The sequence below is a fragment of the Rhincodon typus genome, chromosome 7, assembly GCF_021869965.1.
Source record: "Rhincodon typus isolate 14 chromosome 7, sRhiTyp1.1, whole genome shotgun sequence".
In the NCBI taxonomy this organism is placed as follows: domain Eukaryota; kingdom Metazoa; phylum Chordata; class Chondrichthyes; order Orectolobiformes; family Rhincodontidae; genus Rhincodon; species Rhincodon typus.
Genome location: NC_063338.1, coordinates 8,443,972 through 8,458,917, shown reverse-complemented (window position 1 = coordinate 8,458,917; position 14,946 = coordinate 8,443,972). Strand labels below are relative to the sequence as shown.

The 14,946-nt window shown below is 42.0% G+C and overlaps 1 protein-coding gene across 1 annotated transcript in view; it reads right to left on the bottom strand.

The window, feature by feature from the left end:
• LOC109913843 (sperm-associated antigen 16 protein) overlaps window positions 1-14,946 on the bottom strand; it is an 801,521-nt gene that overhangs the window by 347,288 nt on the left and 439,287 nt on the right.

The following is a 14,946-nucleotide window of genomic DNA, read 5'->3' as shown; positions in this document are numbered from 1 at the left end:
TATGATAGATCATTTCCATTCAGAAACCTTTATCAAGACATATCCTTAAGTTTAAGTCAATGAAATTAAGAAAAAAGTTAGTGCATTTTGTTTTGTAGATTCAGGTCTAATTTAGAATACCGACTTTGATTAAAACATTTTTCAATCAAATGTCTTTTCCAGATTAAAAGAATAATAGTGGAGCAGGGGTGACAATTTTTAAAAGACCTCATATTCTAATTTGTATTTTGAAACAAATCCAAAAATTGGCAGTCTGCTCAGGTCCTGATGCTGGTACATTTCCTGAAGGAAATCTCCTGTAATAGGCTAGGTCATAGGCAGAGTGTTATAATGCTTCAAGAGAAGCACTTGATGAAAAGGACAAATCAGGATTTTTTTGTATGAATATTTCTGGGGCTTTTTGAACTGATGTGAGATGACAGGGCAAATGTTTTAAAGCAATCCTTGTTTACTCCCTACGAAAATGGCAAACAGAACATGTTTACAACATAAAATGTATAGAAAGGGGATTTTTGGCTTAAATAGTCCATCAATGTTCTTACGTTTCACGAGCCACCTCCTAACCCTCTAACTTTCCATCTGTATTACTTTACCAAACATCTTCATAACATTGAAGACAACTATTAGATCACTGAAGAAGCGTCCCAACCCGAAACGTCAGTTTCCTGCTCCTCTGATGCTGCCCGGCCTGCTGTGTTCCTCCAGCTTCACACTGTGTTATCTTATTAGATCACTCCTCTACTTTTGCTTTCAAAAATAAAGTGGGCTAGCCTGTCCAACCTTTACACAAGTCTAATTATTTTTCTATTTCTTTTCCAAGTCATACAATGTTTAATCAAAACTGTAGATTGTGGCAGTTCACAGACTCCCAGACGAACTGTTTATTCTGCGGTGCTGTGGACTCCATGGACCATGTATATATTGGTTGTGGGCGTTTGCACTTCCTTCTTTTGAAAAAACCTTCTGTTGTGATTTTGGTTGCACTTCAGCCCTGACTCCTAGTCTTTAGGCACCTGGTACAGAGAGGTGTGGGCAGATCGGAGCACCTCCTTGCAGGTCTGACCCTGAGCCTCGCTAGGCTGGCAATAAATGGGTCCAGGTGGCAAACTGTGGAGAGGGTCATTTCTGCTGGCTGCCTGCCCCCCTTCCATAGTTACATTCGAGCCCAGGTGTCCTTGAAGAGGGAGCACCAATGTATGCACCAATGCTCTTGATGCCTTTAGGGAGAGGTGGGCACTGCAGGGGACAGAGTGCTTTTCTTACCCCTCCAAATCCATTTATTTTTTATTTATTCGTTTGTGAGATGTGGTCGTCGCTGGTGGCCAGCAATTAATGCCAGTCCCTAGTTGGCCTTCAGAAGGTGGTGTTAAGCTGCCTTCTTGAAACTTTGCAGTTTAGCTGCTGTGCGTTGATCCACGATGCCATTAGGGAGGGAATTCTAGGATTTTGACACACCACCACTGAAGGAAGGGTGATACATTTCTAAGTTAGGATGGTGAGTGGCTTGGACAGCAAATTCAAGGTTGTGGTGTTCCCATATATCTGCTGCCCTTGTCCTTCTAGATGGAAGTGGTCGTGGGTTTGGAAGGTGCTGTCTGAGGATCTTTGGTGAATTTCTGCAGTGCATCTTGCAGAGAATACAGACTGCTTCTACTGAGCATTAGTGATGGAGGGAGTGGACGCTTGTGGATGTAGTGCTAATCAAGCAGGCTGCTTTGTCCTGTATGGTGTCAAACTTCTTGAGTGTTGTTGGGGCTGCACTCATCCAGACAACTGGGGAGTATTTCATCACATCCCTGACTTGTGTCAATAAAATGTGCAGGTGGAAAAGCACAGCGTGACGGACAGCATCTGAGGAGCAAGAAAGTCAATGTTTTGGGCCGAAATCCTTTGTCAGGCCCAAAATGTTGACTTTCCTGCTCCTTGGATGCTATGTGATCTGCTGTGCTTTTCAAGCTCCACATTTATTGACGGTAGCTTCTAGCACCTGCAGTCCTTACAATCTCCAACACTCCCTACTTATGCCTTGTAGATGCTGAACAGGCTTTGGGGAGTCAGGAGGTGCATTACTCACCATAGTATTCCTAGCGTCTAACCTGTTCTTATAGCCATTGTGCTTATGTGGTGAGTTCAGTTGAGTTTCTGGTCAATGGTAACACCCAGGCTGTTGACAGCGGAGGATTCAGTGATGGTAACACCATTGAATATCAAGGGGCAGTGACTAGGTTGTCTCTTATTGGTGATGGTCATTGCCTGATATTTGTGTGGTATGAATGTTACTTGCCATCTGTCAACCCTAGCATGGAAATTGTCCCGATCTTGTTGCATTTGGACATGGACTGCTTCAGTACCTGAGGAGTCATGAGTGGTGTTGAACATTGTGCAATCATTGGCAAGCATCCCCACTTCTGACCTTATGATGGATGGAAGGTCATTGATGAAGCAGTTGGAAATGATTGGGCTTAGGACACTACCCTGAGGAACGCCTGCACAGCAATCCTGGAGCTGAGATGACTGACCTCCAACAACCACGACCATCTTCCTTTGTTGATCCATTTTACTGTTGTCAATGAAAGCTCATGTTTTGACTTGCCCAACTGCTTGTCTGTGATATTTCCCTACTGGATAATGACAAGATGCAAGTGTCTGGTAGACATTGCGGACAGAGTAGTGGTGGTTTAGAGAAGGTGTTGAGACGGAATGTAGTTAAGGATAGGTATTCTGTGTGGTGTGGCGGTTAAACAGCGATTAGGATGAGAGAATGGGATTTGATGTGCGAGGGCGTGTCAGCCATGCAGTCATGTGCCTACAACAGTGTGGTTTTATGGCTGCTATGCCATTACACTGTTGGTGAGGGGCAACTCTGAATTGCCAATGCTTGACCAGATGCAGAGCAACCTTTCAAAGATGGCATGGGCGCAAGAAATGCCAATTTTATGATGAATCTCTGCTAAGTCATGGGTTGTTTCTTGGAACAATGTGTGTTAAGATGGGATAAAATCAGACATGAGGGACACCATAGGGGTGGGGTATCAATAAGCCATGTTTGATAAGAAATGTTATTGGGCTTCATAGTAAGAATCCTTCCAAAACGCTCAATGTAATTCACACTTAACAAAACAAATGTTAAATTCAGCCCTTTGCGTGGAACCTAATTGATGCCTTCTGGGAAGGTCCATGGTCTCTCCTTCATCAGCCTCATTAGTGATTTCCTCACATAACTCAAATAGGTTAGTCAAATAACAATTAACCTTAGTAAAGCTACACTGGTTCTCTGTGGCCTGCTCTATATTTCACAGAATCACTATCCAGAGCCATACAGGATATTAGGATAGACGACTAAAATCTTGGTCATAGTTTCAGAACAGTCACTATATCCCTAATAACAGATTTCAAAACTGACTAGCTGGCTTCCCTCTCATCCTATTTGTAAATAATGGAATGCATTTGAGCTTTGACAGATTGCAAATAATGTTTCTATAATTCCTTCACCCATTTATTTTCATCACTTTGCATGGACACTAACAGGTCCTGAATATCTGTTTACAGTCCTGTTGTTTTCTATACTACTATTTCCTCTTCTATTATTGAACAGAATAAGTGCCTCTCCTCAATTTAGTTTTGGTTTCCTTCTATATTTATATCTTATTCTCTTTCTTTTCTGTTAAAATAAAGTACTTGAAAAAATCTGCTGCTGCTATTCTCTATTACTATACGGGTAACATCTTCAGTGTGAAAATAAGTTTGGGTCATAACAGAACTGTCTGATGGATACTCACACCAAATGTTCCATGAATAGATGCACCTGGGACAGGTGGGGATGAGGTCAGGTAGGTTACTCCCATATAATGATTTTCTCATCATCTACTGAAGCATAGTCTGATACCTATGCCCTCCAAGTTTCAGCCAGTTGAGTTATCAGGGAAACTATCAAACCTCACATTCCTCACGTTCTGAAGAAGGGTCACTGGACCCAAAACGCCAATTCTGTTTTTTCCTTCACAGATGCTGCCAGACTTGCTGAGCTTTTCCAGCAACTTTGTTTTTGTTCCTGATTCACAGCATCTGCAGTTCTTTCGGTTTTTACTATCAAACCTCTCTTGGTTTCAACCATTCTGTGCACAAGTGTGCACTTCTAACTGTGGTGCACCTTCTAAATGACACTCACTATGGACTATGCTGATTTGCAAGCTGAGGGAAACATTGGATGGTAATCACCCTGAGGTTTATTTGCTTCTATTTGTTCTGAAGCTATGACCAAGCTTTTAGTCATAAATCCTAATATCCAATATGGCTCTGGGTCAAATTACAGGTTGCCAGTGGTATTTCCTCTGACTGTAGACTATTGTTCCTGTACCTCTGATGGGTGTGAAATGCTAGAAAAGACAGAAATGAAATTGGGTAGAATTTATGATTCTATGAATATAATTATAAAAGACTCCAGGTTGATTTATCCGTTGGCAGTTCTTTTCCAACGTTAGCACTAATCCTCAGGTGTTAGCAAGAAAGACACTGCAGGAATGGCAGGACTAACCGTGCCTTCATTGTGTCCTGATTAGATGCCTAAGTCTGAATCAAGCACTCTGTCTCATTTTGTTTTTGCTAATCTCCTTATTCTTTATATTACTTGATGCAACAGTGTGCTTTTGCTTTGAGGGCATTTAAATATCAATCACATTGGTATGGGCCTGGAGCCACATGTAGACCAGGCTCCATAAGGAGCCTGTTGACTTCCCATTTTGAATACATGCAAACTTGAGTTTATCTAAGATTCTGCTACCTACACTCCTACTCATTTTAATTCCTGGTCATCCATCACACCTGTGCCCACTGACCTAGATTCACACTCTAACCAAAAATACTTGAATTTTAAAATTCTCATCCTTATGTTCAAAGACCATGCCCCTCTGTAACCTCTTCTAGCTCCATAGCCATCTGAGATTTATTTTCCTCCAATTCTGTTCTCTCGTCCATGCCCAGTTTTCCACCATCCCACCACTGGCAATGTGCTTCAGTTATCTAGGTCTTAATATTTGAAATTCCATCCATAAACCTTTCTGCTTCTCTGCCTTTCTCTGCTTTGTTAAGATGTTCCTTAAACACTGTCTCATTCATCAAGTTTTTGATCATCTATCCTAATATCCTATGTGGCTTTAGGTCAAATTTTGTCTGATAACATTCTTGTAAAGCATTTTGTTGGCCCGTGATAAAGCAGCTATATGTTTCCAAACTGTTAATATTAATGGATGCTGGTGAATTAATTGGTGTTCACAATCATCCAACAGCTCCATAGTAACCACTACTGATACCAGATTTTTTACTTCTAGATATTTAAAATGAATTCAAATTTTTGAAACTGACATGGTGGGAATTGATCCTGTGTTTCAACTTGCTGCTCATGTTCTACTCAGACCAAATCCATTTACCTTGTGCTCATGGAGTGTTACATGTTTTTAAAACTTAAATAGCTTTAGTTGTTAATGCTTAGCTTATGATAAATATTTCCTCACTAGTCATCTCTAGGATTGTCCTATTATTATCTGAATTGCTAGGTAATGATAGCAGAACTGTTTCCATTAATTTTATGGCAGGCACAGATAAAACAGGCAAAAGGTTATCTAATTATATTTCATAAACCAATGACACATACTACAAGAGCAGTTGAAGGCAGGGATTAATCATGTTGTAAAGAAATCCTATGAATACTACTGGACCACCAGTCAGAATTGCCAGTTGGATCCTTTTATATCAGGTCCTGTAGTCATGATGCTATTCAATAGTTTAGCTCAGACACCTTGTAACATTTGATCATTTTGACAATACTCTGATCAAAAATCAGCCACCTGTACTACAATTTTGAATTGTCAGGCCTGGCATGGGTCAACTGAAATTAAGGTGGCTTGCAATCCTTATTAGCAGATCATGTGGTGAGATGCGTAGTATCCAATCTCTGTGTAAGAAGCTGTAGGTTTGAAGCCACGCCATGATATATTGGTCATGGAAGTTGCATTCTAACATGGTCAAACAGGTTGACTGATATGATTGAAAAAGTCTTTTCAATACACCTGATAGTAGGAGTTTAGGGTGGGAGAGTCATCCTGCAGAAGGCACTGGCATATGTCACTGAAGTCCTTTGTCAATACACGTAGACTAAATTAATGGAAATCCACGGCCCAGCCCTTGGAAATAAGAATTACAGAAAAGACAAAGGGTTGAATCTGACTTTTTTGACTAAATCTGAGTTGCATCAAAGTTTTTGGAGGAATTTTCACTACCATGCTTCGCACTTCTTCTTGCCGTATATTCCCTCATTGACTAGCTACCAGTACCCATGGTGTCCTTCATATCCAATTCCATCATATATTACCACACTCCATTCCCAGAATAAATTACCCATTCAACTGATATTGCAGAATTCACCGGCATTCTTTGCGCGCACACCATATTTAAAAGTCCATTGTGCACTGGACAAGCATATTCATTCCAGATCCGTCCTGCACGTTTCCTGATATTTTCTCTGAGCATGGCAAACAAGGAGAAATATGTGTCCCACATTGTGAGCAGGGACCTGGACATCCTGCTGGACAGGGTGGTGCAGATGCATGACTTCCCTTTACCCCCAGGACTAGCAATAGAGGCCACAACACCAGCCTGTGCCAGCCTGGTCTGAGATTGCCACCCAGTTAAACCACTCTCAGCAATCTGGAGGAATGACTAGATCTGTAGAAAGAAGATCAATGACCTTCTCCACTCTGCCAGCAAATGTGCCACCATCTTCTCTCCAATACCTAATGGGCATGCTGTCACTGCTTCTGCACCCACCTCCCACCAAGGCTCACGTTATACCACTCTCCCTAATGCTTGGAATATCTTAACTAACTCACTGTCATCCACCTCAATCCCAAAACTGCATGCACTCTGTGCTGCCTTATCCCTCACTCTAGACACCTCCCCACCTGCACCAAAAGTCACAGCTGTGCCATACACTTTCATCTCCTTTAAAGTTGCCACTTTCTCTTTCTAAGAAGAAAACAGCCTCTAATAGGACAAAAAGACTTAAGATAGGTGGGGTGGGGCTTCTCACCCCTTAATGTGGAGAGATCTTGAAGAAGGGTAATACCTGAAATGTTGACCGCTCCTTTCCTCCAGATGCTGCCTGACCTGCTGTGTTCTTCCAGCTTCCTGTTTGTCTACCTTAGATTCCAGCATCTGTAGTCTTTTTTTATCTCTAGAGCCTGACTCTGCCCTGAGTGGCTGACTGACCATTTCCAAGCAGCTGGACCAATATGAGTGGCACCTTTGATTTTCTATGCTGGAACTTCCTGAGCAAAGACTATCCTCCTTGAGGTTCAATGCCTACCATGACAAACTACCTGGCTTTGGATCTGCACTAAATGGCAAGGCAGGAAGTAATATGAGAAGTAATCTGGCTGATGGAGCAAAGTACAAAAAAGCAAGATAAGGCAATGTAATGCTGTGAGCATCCAGGTAGGTTCAGAGTGAGTTTACAGTAAGTGAAGAGCCTCGAGATACAGTCTGGTCCAGTACATGAGCTAGATGCAGGTCCCTGATTGTATAGTGTCCTTCCTACAGCATTACAATGATAGTTGCTGGTGCAACATCGGAGTGCAGAACCATCCTGTACATAGATTAGAGATGTGCCATGAGGGTGCTTAGAGCCTGGCACATATCAAATGTCAATGTTAATAGATGTGGGATGCCTGTGGCCTGTGCCCATGGAGAATGCCATGACTTGTTGATGTCCGGTGTCCAACATGAAGGTCCTTCAGCGAAAACACTGGGCTTAATTCACCATGACCTGTTCTTGTTTTGCTTTACTAGGTTTTCTTGATGTCTTGATTGTTTGGTAAACTTGGTAAGATGGAAAGCTGAATATCAATGAGGCAAAATGGCTGTCAATAAGATGTCTAACAAGCAATAATCCTTTTTAATTGGTAACCTGCTGTTGTCTAGCCAGAAACTTGAGAAAGAATAAAAGATGTAGCGAGATGCTCCCGACACCGAGAAGGGCTTTGCAGGACTTCTCATTTGAATCTGCCACAAATCATGCAATAGTCCACGTTACTTAGGCCTATTTCCACCCTGTGCCTCTGAAATGGTTATTCGATTGTACTTGTTATTTTCTGTTTATGTTCTCAGTTCATCTGTTTTGTTTCAAATATTATGTGTATTCAAATACAGGGATTTTAGCATTAATCTTTGTTTTAAACCTGTAGCCTTATGTGTTGATCTACTCTTAGATTTGTACTCTTTCTCTCACGGTCTATTTATCATTTCGCATGTTAATATTCTTCTCTTTTGCCTTATCTCTACATTTTGATTTATTACATCTTCCTAAATTTGATCTCTTGCTTCCACTATTTAGTTTGATATCCTCTCCACTCCCCTGGTTATGCAACTTACAAGAACATCTTCCTGAGCATAGTTGAGGTGGAGATTAAATAGACAGCCACTTTCCCCATGACTGGTGTTAGTGCCCCACAAACCGAAATTCACTTCTTTCACACCAGTTATTTAGTCATGTGTTCATCTCTATAAATTGGTTAGTCTTATGTCAATTTGCACATTATGAGAAATAATTGAGAGATTATGACCTTTGAAGTTCTGTTTTTAAATTTGATGCTCAGCTCTTCAATACTATGTCAGATGTTCAGATATCTAAAGTGATATGGCGAAAAGGCAGGAGACTGATACTAAATTATGATGCTCAGTTGGATGGTCAGTGAAAACAAAATGGGTCAAGTGGCCTCCTTCTGCACTGTAATACTTCTGTGATTCTGTGAAAGGCTAATACGATGTTAGAATTTGAAACCTTGAATAAAGTAGAATACACATATGATAATGATACATGGCACCACTTAATGCAACCTTATTTCTAATTGCATTCTGTTCACAAATGCCTCATTTTAACCTAAACTCTCCTGACCCAGAAAGAAAAAAACAGTAAAACTTGAAAATGACACAAACTGGTCTAGCTTGTTTTGTATACTTCAAAATGTTCAGTACGCCTAGTATGTTCATTTCGAAGTGTTACTGATTTTCCCCTCTGGGGACCGAATGGGGCTGGTTAGATTTCGGACATGCATTTAAGTCCAATGGAAAATAAAATTAGACAGCATGTAATACTGATGTTTAACCCACACTTGACCTGTTCTGCCAAAGTGGATGATACTATACTTAAGACAAAACTAGTACTCAGAAAGAAAGCAAAGAAAACAACAGTGCAAAGATATGGACATCCAATCCCTGCACACTTGCATTCCCCATGTAGATGGCCTAAAAGCCCTCCACTTCTTTCTCTCCCGCAGGCCTAACCAGTCCCCCTCCACCGACACCCTCATCTGCTTAACCGAACCTGTCCTTACCCTTAACAACTTCTCCTTCAACTCCTCCCACTTCTTACAGACTAAGGGGGTGGCAATGGGAACCCACATGGGCCAAAGCAGTACCTGCCTTTTCGCAGGATATGTGGAACAGTCCCTCTTCCGCTGCTACACTGGCACTATCCCCCACCTCTTCCTCTGCTACATCGATGACTGTATCGGCACTGCCCGGTGCTGCCATGAGGAGCTTGAACAGTTCATCAACATTACTAACACCTTTTACCCCAACCTCAAATTCACCTGGACCATCTCTTAAAGCTCTCTCTCCTTCCTGGACCTCTCTGTCTCCGTCTCTGGTGACTGCCTCGAAACCGATATCTATTTCAAGCCCACCGACTCCCACAGCTAGCTAGACTACACTTCCTCTCACCCACCTTCCTGCAAGAATGCGATCCCCTACTCCCAATTCCTCCACCTCTGCCGCGTCTGCTCCCAAGATGGGGCGTTCCAGTCCTGAACATTCCAGATGTCCTCTTATTTCAAGGACCGCAACTTCCCCTCTTCAGTTGGCGAAAATGCTCTCAACCGCATTTCTTGCATTTCCCGCACCTCTGCCCTTGTGTCCCCTCCCGACAACAAAAACAAAGACCAAATCCCCCTTGTCCTCACGTATCACCCCACTCACCTCTGGATTCAATGTTTCATTCTCTGCCACTTCTGCCACCTGCAGTCTTGACCCCACAACCAAGGATATATTTCCCTCCCCACCCCTATCTGCCTTCGGTGGGGACCACTCCCTCCATGACTCCCTCGTCCGCTCCACTAGCTCTGCCACCGCCGGCACCTTTCCCTGCAACCGCAGGAAGTGCTATATCTGCCTCTACACCTACCCCCTCACCTCCATCCAAGGAACCACAAAACCTTCCACATCAGAGGTTCACCTGCACATCCGCCAATGTGGTCTACTACATCCGCTGCTCCCGATGTGGCCTCCTCTATATTGGTGAGAGCAAGCGGAGGCTCGGATGCTGCTTTGTAGAGCACCTGCACTCCGTTCACAACAAACGACAACACCTTCCAGTCGCAAACCATTTCAACTCCCCCTCCCACTCACTGGGCGACATGTCCATTCTGGGCCCCCTCCAGTGTCACAATGATGCCACCCGGGAACTGGAGGAGCAGCACCTCTTATTCCACCTTGGGAGCCTACAACCCAATGGCCTCAATGTGGACTTTACCACTTTCAAAATCTCCCCACCCCCGGCCTCTTCCCATGACCAACCCTCCCTCTCATCCCCGCCTCCTTGACCTGATACAACATGTCCATCTTCTCTCCCACTTCTCCGCCCCTCCCACCTCACTGACCAATCCCCACTACTGCCTACCTTCACTCACCTATCCCCATCTCACCTACCTTCCCAGTCCCACCCCTCCTCTCTCTATTTATTTCAGGGCTCCCTTCCCCCTTCCCCATTGCTGAAGAAGGGTTCCGACCTGAAACATCAACTTTCCTGCTCATCTGATGCTGCTGAGTTCCTGCAGCTCCAGATTCTGACTTCAGCATCGGCAGTTCTTACTATCTCTCAGAGCAAAGATAACTTTTGGATTGTGAGATTTTGGTTTGGAAAAGAAGTCTTGGAAGTACATATGAAAAAAAACTCCACTTTGAGGAATAATTCATATGAGGACACTGATTTCAAAATCTTCAAATACATTCTCATCCTTTCATTGATAACAAAAGGCAGAAATACGCAAATTACACAGTGTGTTTCAGACAACTACCTCAATGCAATTCCTAAGAGAAAACAAAACTATGTGTATTTCAAGTTTGACACATTGAGCAACTTCAGATTTTTAGCAGGAAGTATAAGTGCTCCATTATGGAACAACAGAAAAGTTATATGGCAAAGTCAACATTTATTTATTCATTTATTCATATGATGTGGGTTTCACTTATACAATAAATCAGCACTTATAGCCCATCACTAATTGCCCTTGAAAAGGTGGTGTTGAGCCGCCTTCTTACATCATTGCAGTCCATTTGGTATAGAAACCATTACAATGTTGTGAGGGAGAGATTTCTATGGCTTTTCAACACGTTTCCCAACAATCAAATGCTTTTGTAGTTAGCTACTACCAAAATATTTCTACATCAGATATTCAATAGATATAGTAGGCATCATTTTGTTGTTAGATCTCTGACTGTTCGATCTGAACAGTCACATATAATAACCAGCATTACAGAAAAGTGTTATTTTTCAACTGTAAAAATCTTTAATTGGCATGAAAGCTAATCCATTCAGTAACTGCCAATAAATATCAAAATGTGGGAGATAAAGGCCAAACTACGAAAACAGAACAGGTGCTGATGAATGATTGCTCATGCTTGCCCAATCTGAAGAGGTTCTACCATTTGTTTCTGATGTCAACCGAATTTAAATATTAAATTTAGGAGAAAACTACAGAAAGGCCAGTGATTACAAGCTTGCCCACTGAGGGTTAGAAGGCAATTTGCTGCTGCGGGATTTAACGGCCTTTAGCAGCTTAAAAGGGCGCAAGCCTACAAAACAAACTGACAGCAGCTGAAAACAAAGGCTTCTAAGAATGAATGCTTGTGAGCTCTGCAGTCTGACAGTGCATGTTTTTAGATTCAGCTGTCATATTGCTGCTGGATGAGGTTACAAGAGCAACAGAACGATCCTAGCCCACAGAGTTCCTCAGAGACAATGGAAGGATTTAGGCAGGGCAGTCGATGTCATGCCTCTCCTGCTGTGTTAAACAATTTGAGTTGTTGCAATCAGTATCCAAAAGATCCCATGATATCCCATACAACTCAGCTTTGATTTGAAAAGACTCGCTGTCCTCACAATCTTACATTCATTTATCCTACCAAGATTCTCACAGGAACTAAAGTAGTTTGGTTTGTGAATCTTTTGCAAGCTAAGCATCTGATTTTTCACTGCTTAGCATGGAAACCAAAGGCAATATTTTGTATATCGATGCTCATATAAATGAACCAGAAACTAAAAGGGTAAGTATGCAACACACCAACCCCTTGAATTTCTGATTCCTGATAAGGAGGTGGTTCTGCAAATCGTTTATGACAGGTAATGGATCTTATCAGAAGGTGCAACAAGCCAGTTATATAAATGCAAGTTTGTCTGCTTTTGTTCCTTCTTATTCTATTACAATATACCTTACCTGTCAGTAAACAATATCAAGAAAACCCTCATTGCACTAATACTACTGCAAGTAACATGTGAACTTTATTCCTTTGCAAATCATCCTAATTACACTTTATGTTTTCCTCCTCTAAATATCCCCTGAAACAGACACTTATAAAACACACATCCCTGAACGAAACACTTTTACAACACTCATTGTACACATTGTCATAACTTCAGAGGGGTTCAATTAGCTCAGTTGGCTGGATGGCTAGTATGTGATGTAGAATGACACCAACATCGCAGATTCAATTCCTGCACTAAATGGAGCTACCATAAAAGCTCCACCTTATCAACCTCGCTCTCGTTTGAGGCATGGTGACAATCTGCTTAAACTTACCATCATTCATCTCTTTGTAATGAAAGAACAGGCCTCTGATTGTCTCAGATTATGTCAAAAAATTTTAAAATACATTATTACAATGTGTGTGCTATTGTTCACACTCTTTTCAGACAAGAAATCACAAACATTGTGGGAAAGGAGCGTGTGAGACAGAGGGACCGAAGAAGAGTGATATGGCATGAGTTTGCAGTTGCTACTGATATGAAAGGTAGACATTTTTGACCATAGGGTCGGGGTTACTAGCCTAAGAGCCTTTTATTCTTTTCATAACGTCATACAGTACAGAAGAAGCCATTCAACCCATCAAGTCTGCTAATGCAAAAGTTATACTAAATACACTAGTCCCATCTTCCATAGCTTTGAACGTTATGACACTTCAAGTGCTCGTCCAAATATGTTTTAAAGCTTGTGAGGTTACCTACTTCAACATCCCTCAAAGACATTGCATTCCAGAGCCCACCACTCATCAATGGGAAGAAACCTTTCTTCAAATTGCCTCTAAACCACCTGCCTTCACCTTAAAATTATGGCTCCTTGTTATTGACCCTTCGATAAGGGGGGCAACCATTTTTCATTTACTCTGTCTATGTCCCTCATAGTCTTATACTCTTCTATCATGCTGTGTCCTCAACCTTCACTGCTCCAAAGAAAACAACCCAAACTCATTCAGCACAGTCTGGTGAATCTTTTCTGGACCCTCTTCATGCAATCACATCTTTCCTGTAGTGTTGTGATCAGAACTGCACACAGTAATCCAGCTGTGGCCTAAACAAGGTCCTATATAGCTCCAGCATAACTTCCCTACTCTTATAATGTATGCCTTAATTGATAAAGACAAGTGTTCCAGATACCTTTTTAACTAGTCTATTAACCTTCCCTGCCACCTTCAGGGATTTGTGGACAAACATGGCAAGATCTCTGCGTTCCTCTGAGCTTCCTAGCCATTCATTGAACGCTCCCTTGTCTTGTTACTTCTTCCAAACTGCATCACCTCACACTCATCAGGATTAAATTCAATCTTACACTTATCTGCCCATCTGACTAATTCACTTGTGCCCATCCTGTAACCCAAGACCTTCTTCCTCACTCTCTATGCCCCAGCCAATCTTTGAAACATTCACAAACTTACTTATTATTCTGCACATTTTCCTTTCCATTTACGAACAATAAGGGGCCCAAGCACTGATTCCTGATGTACACCAGCGGACACTGGCCTCCAGTCACTCAACCATGTGCCCTTTCAAGAGACAGACATAACTGGGGCTCACATTGATAGTCATGGCCACACCTTCTGAAGAAAGTGAGAGGTATTGAACGAGAAGCTGTTCAAAGTGAGGATAAGTTTCAGATTGTGGCCATATGAAACCTGTGCTTAATACTTGTAACATTACAAGAATGCTCAGACACTGTACAGTCTTTAGTTCAACAATTTCATTCAACTGTAACCTCTGCCCCCATTTTGGTTCCTTTATCTTGGCAGGTTTTAGTTTCCTTCATGTTTTTCTCTTGTTTCAGATGTAGCTGTTCACCATTCTGTGATTCACACTTCCTCTAGGTACATCTTTTCTTTTGCGACTTGTCCTACTACCATACCCTTAGGCCTTGCATCACCAACCCTTTGTCATTTAATTTCTCACTAGTTTTGTAATTTATCTCAATCCTTTTGTTCCATCCTCCTCACTTTGATTTGTTTGAATAGCATTATTTGATTTTCAATCAAGCACGAGGAACCCGATGCCTGGATCACTTGCAAGTTCTCGCCTCATGTTTTTTCTTTGTCACTGATTGAATGTTACTTTGAACTGTAGATTCCCTCAGTAGGCTAGAGGTGTGCTTGGTGCCACTGGTGCCTTCGCTATTTGACAATCCTCAACAATAAACACTGCATGATTGGGCCTTCTGTTGCATTGCAGAGTAGAATAGACACAAGACCGGATGGCCAGTATCATGGTGCAAGCAAGTAATCAAGTAAGTCTCTGTGAAAAACCTTTTTTTCTAACAATTTTACTTCAGCAGAAACATCACATATGTCTCC